At 42.0% G+C, this 5,439-nt stretch overlaps 1 protein-coding gene across 1 annotated transcript in view; it reads right to left on the bottom strand.

Moving 5' to 3' along the window:
* The window catches only part of SCIN (scinderin), a 78,101-nt gene extending 72,747 nt beyond the window's left edge, over positions 1–5,354 (bottom strand). Inside the window, exon 1 of the mRNA XM_010862139.1 lies at positions 5,275–5,354. The gene's annotated coding sequence lies outside the window, so the exon portion shown is untranslated. The remainder of the gene's footprint in view (positions 1–5,274) is intronic.
* Between the last annotated feature and the right edge of the window lie 85 nt (positions 5,355–5,439).

Raw genomic sequence — 5,439 nt, 5'->3', positions numbered from 1 at the left:
TGCTAAGTCACTTCAGTCGTGTCCGACTCTGTGTGACCCCATAGACAGCAGCCCACCAGGCTCCCCCGTCCCCGGGATTCTCCAGGCAAGAACACTGGAGTGGGTTGCCATTCCTTCTCCAATGCATGAAAGTGAAAAGTCAGAGTGAAGTCGCTCAGTCGTGTCTGACTCTTAGCGACCCCATGGACTGCAGCCCACCAGGCTCCTCCATCCATGGGATTTTCCAGGCAAGAGTACTGGAGTGGGGTGCCATTGCCTTCTCCGGATTTTATATATAAAACATAATAAAAAGAGAGGTTTAATGACTAGGTTAATGGAATATCCATTCATGATAAAAGCTCTCGGCAAGTCTAGAATACGGGGGGAAATGCTCAACTTAATAAACAGCATCTTCAAAAAACATAAAGCTAACATAATTTTTAATGATCAAGGACTGAATCCTTTCTCCCCAAAATGGGGAACAAGGCAAGTACTCTTATGAACATAACACAGGAAGTTCTAACTATTGCAGAAAGGTAGGAAAAAGAAATAAAAAAACATAAAGATTGTAAAGGAATAAAACAATGTGTCTATTTAGAAATGACAGGATAATCTGCATAGAAAATCCTAAGAATAAAACAAACCCTTTAGAATAAATGCATTCAGCAAGATAGCATGATAAATATTAACCAATAACAAAAAGCAGTCGCATTTTTATATAGAAACAATGAACATGCAGAAATTGAAATTGAAATCACAATATCATTTTCAGTCACTTCAAAGAAACTGAAATACTCAGGAATATGTTTAACAAAACAAGTACATGATCTACATGCTAACAACTACAAAATGATGATAAAAATCAAAGACCTTAGTAAAGACAGTGTTCGTGAATTATAAGTCTTGTAATATAATAAATATGTCAAATTTCCCCAAATTGATCTATAGACTTAATGCTATTCCTGTCAAAATCCTATCAAGGTTTATTACAGATTACATGAGTTTGTTATAAAATTAATGTGAAAAGGCACAGTCCCTAGAACAGCTAAAGCAATCCTGACAAAGAAAAATAAGGTAAAAAAACTAATTCTATCTGATATTAAGTTTTCCTATACAGGCACAATAATTAATTAAGATAGTGTGGTACTGGTTGAAGAATCGACAGATGGATCAATAGACCAAGTTTCCTCAAATAGAACATTTTGTAAAACTTTAGTATGTATAGTTTAGTATACTAAATTAGTATACTATATGTATACTAATTCAGTATGCTGCTGCTGCTAAGTCGCTTCAGTCATGTCGAACTCTGTGCGACCCCGTAGACGGCAGCCCACCAGGCTCCTCCATCCATGGGATTTTCCAGGCAAGAGTACTGGAGTGGGGTGCCATTGCCTTCTCCACTAATTCAGTATGCACACATTAAAGTATAAGCATATAAGTACAGGACGCACAGACTGTCACAACCAGGATATTGACACTGATACAATCCACTTATACACTTTTCATATTTCCCCAATTTTACTTGTAGTCATCTGCACTTGTACATTAGTTAAATATAATTTTATCACATGTGTAAATTTACATACCCACCATCATAGTCAAGACACTGTATAGTTCCATCACCAAAAAATCCCTCATGGTGTCTTTTTAAAACTCCACCCACCTCCCACCTGAACTACTCCTTCCTCACCTCATCCTTAACCTCTGGTAGCAATGAATCTAGATTTTTAAAATGTTATATGAGTAGAATCATATAGCATGAGACCTACTGGTGTTGTTTTTCTTCTTCCCATTAGGCATAATTCCCTAAGGGATTCGTCTGACTTGTGTTTATCCGGAGTTTGGGGCTCTCAACCAGAGTGATGTCAGAAAGAGAAAAACAAATATCATATATTAGTGCATATATGTGGAAGCTAGAAAAATGGTATAGATGATCTTATTTGCAAAACAGAAATAGAGACAGCCACAGAGAACAAATGTATGGACACCACGTGGGGAAGGAGAGTGGGATGAGTTGGGAAATTGCGATTGACACATATACACTATTGACACGATGTATACACTAGATTACTAATGAGAATGTAACTGGATAGCTCGGGGAACTCAGTGCTTGGTGGCGACTTAAATGGGAAGGAAATTAAAAAAAAAAAAAAGAGTATGTGTATATATATGTATGTATAGTTGATTCACTTTGCTGTACAGTAGAAACTAACATAACATTAAAATTAATTTTAAAAAAGTTTGTTCCTTTATGTTGAGTAGTAGTCCTTGGTATAGACGTGCCACTTGTTTAATCAGTAACCTGTTGAAAGTTATGTGGGCTGACTGAAATTTTGCTATGACATCAGTGTACTGGTTCTTGCATGAAAATGAAATTTCTCTGGATTAAATACCTGTGAATGTAACTGCTGAATCACATGGAAGTTGCATGCTCAGTTTCATAAGAAACTGCCAAAGTCTTTTCCATAATGGTTGTACACTTTATATTCCACCCCCACCACAAGCGATGTATAAAACCCCAGTTTCTCAGCATCCTCCGCAGCCGGTGTATAAGTTCTTTGTATTGTATGTTGTATACGCTCACCCAGTTTTTTGGATTCACAGTGCCTTGAAATAGAACCCAGCACAGACTAGTTGGTAGATGCATTTAAACTGCTAGGTACAAAACCAAAATGTTTTTTTCAGGAAGAACCAATGCAACAACTTCTGAATGACATGCAACAAATGCTTACTTTGTAAAGGAAATAAAACAAAAAAATAATCCAATAAAAAGATCTGAGATATGCAAGGGTATTATGGAAAGACACTGAGGGAGAGGCCAGGGAAGATAACTCTTCCTCTGTTCTCCTGTTTTGGGCCCACTTCTTCCTGTTTCCCTTTTCTTCCTCTCAGCTGGCCTGTTTCTTCACTTCTACGCTATGCCCCTTTTCATACCAGGCTGATTTTAACTCTATTCTCTTTCATCTTCCTCTCAACTGACTTCCTTTAGTCAGGCTTTCTCTTCCCTTGAACTTTCAGCTCTCCCTCTTGGAATGTCCTCTCAATCTGTTTTTCTGAATAAAACTCACGAATTCACCCAAATTTAGGTCTAGTGGTGTGCTGGTGCTCAGTCGTATCTGACTCTTTGCTACTCCGTGGACAGTAGCCCGCCAGGCTCCTCTGTCCAGGGGATTTTTCCCAGGCAAGAATCCTGGAGTGGGTTGTCATTTCCTCCTCCAGGGGATCTTCCCAACCCAGAGATCGAACTCCCATCTCCTGTGTCTACTGCATTGACAAGGGTTCTTTAACCACACTTGCAAAGCCCAAATTTAGGTCGAGTTATATCTTCAGGTTCTGCTGGCTACTGTGCTCTAAACTTTCCACATTTCCCATGAGTTTCTATCACACAATCCCTCCCAACTCCCCTCATTTTCCTGTTTTTCCATCAAGGCTCTTCTGCTTCCCAGTGACCACAGACACTTCGTGTCTCTTTCCTGGCGCTCATCACATTTTACCTGTGTTCTATCACTTTTGTTTCATTGCATCATTGAGACTGTAAACTTTCAGGGAAGTTCCTTAAGTTATTCGTATGCAAAAATGCCTTACACAGTGCTGGACACATTGAAAGTTACTGAATTAACCTATTAATTAACGCACTAGTACGTTCAGTTTTTATAGATCTTTAAGATCATAAAATGTTTCTGCCCAAAGCATTTCTGTTACATTTTTTGAAACTGGAACTATATCAGTTTGGTTTCTCTTCCCTTTCTGAAGTCTGATTCATTCATTCATTTACAACACTTTTACTCGTTGCAAAACTAAGTTCTAAAAAAAGGACCAAGGTGAAGGCATTACTATTCTATGTGGCTTCACTCATTCATGAACAAAAGTTATACATTAAGATTTCAGTGGGGTGATTCTTGGTGTAAAACATAAGTAGATCACTGTCTGTGATAAAATGAATAGTGACATTACACTAGAAAACCACAAGGAGTTTGGATCTCAGCCTCAGCCTCCTCAAGCAGGCACAAAATTTTAGTATAAAATAAATGTTATAATGAAACAGTCCTGTCTCCCTGTATGGATTTCTCATTTGGAAGTGTTCGCTCCCGGTGGTGGCTAATATTGAGAACATCACTTCTCAATGTTCTCTACCATCTTGCCTCAAAATCTTCAAATGTTAGGAAGGAAAAATGACTTTCAGGGACTTCAAAATGTGTATGTTTTGTGTGTTTTCCCCATAATGAATAAAAGTATAAATAAACACAGTCTAGGGGAGGCAAGCTGATTCTCAACGAAGGCAATAAGGCTCAGATAATCGGTGTGTTGTTAGACGGGGTGTGCCCAGTGGCACAGGATCTCACAGGGAGAGGTTAGACATTCAGCATGTTTACGAGTAAAAGTAGAAGGTGGAAAAAGTAGAACACACAAGGCCCAGTGTTCTAAGAGACCGGCGCGGGTGAAGCCCAAAATAATTACTACCGATGAAGGAGCTGTTTTGTTCCAAACTGTGTCCTTGTTCAAAAACATAGGTAATAAATATAAAAATAGTCATTATAAAGCGACTCATCTAAATACAAAATCTGCCATAGAAAGTTATTTACTTTGTATTGATAAGGCCGCCAGCATCCTAATCAAGAGGAATTTCTGTTCACCAAAGCTGCAAGCAGCGCGGTGCAGGCTTGGGATGTGATTTTTAAAGCAGCCAAGAACTTAACTTAATCGTTGCAATTACTAGAGAACGCTAAGCTGAGCCCAGGAAGGCGGGGGCGGGGGGGGGTGGGGGGGGGGTGTGCGGGGGTGGGGTGGAAAAATTATATATAGTACATATATTCAAGGACTTCCCGCGGCTGCGGACGAATGCCCATAAACTTGTTTGACTTCATCTCCTAGCTGACAGGGAAACCAGGACTGAACTTCTCGGAAGGTGAGCCTAACTTGACCGGACCCAGGGCGTGGCTGGCAGCCGCCCTGGGAGGGAGCGGGAGTTTGGAGACTGGAACGTGAAAGGGGGAGAAGCTAGAGGAACCAGCTGCAAAACCTGGGAGATGGACTCAACAAAGATCAAAGCCATGGAGGTAAGACTGCTCCCCCACTTCGCCGCGCCCTGCGTTCGCTAACGCGTTTGCAGGCGCGGACTCTCGCGAGTGGAAGGTGTCCAACCCCAAAGTTGGAGGGGGCGCCCACTGGGGCGCAACCGGCGCGACGGGTCTCCAAGTGGGTCCAGCTAGTGCTGCCTTCCCCCAGCCGGCCACTCGCAATCCCGGGCGGCCTCGCCCCTCCCCGAGCCAGCCCCGCGGCCGGCTCGCCTCTTACCCAGCCAGAAGTGCAGGCGGTAGGTGAAGCCCCGGCTGGCCTGCGTCGTGTGGAGCACCAGGTAGGCATCCCCGACGTAGAAGTTGCCATACGCGCTCTCGGGCACCGGCACCAGCTCCAGCTTCTCAATTCTCCAGACCTGCAGCCCCGCCCGCTTGCCCGCGC

This window comes from Bison bison, unplaced genomic scaffold (genome assembly GCF_000754665.1).
Source record: "Bison bison bison isolate TAMUID 2011002044 unplaced genomic scaffold, Bison_UMD1.0 scf7180017864479, whole genome shotgun sequence".
In the NCBI taxonomy this organism is placed as follows: domain Eukaryota; kingdom Metazoa; phylum Chordata; class Mammalia; order Artiodactyla; family Bovidae; genus Bison; species Bison bison.
Note: the sequence above shows the minus strand (reverse complement) of the source record. Positions and strands in the feature narration are given on the sequence as shown.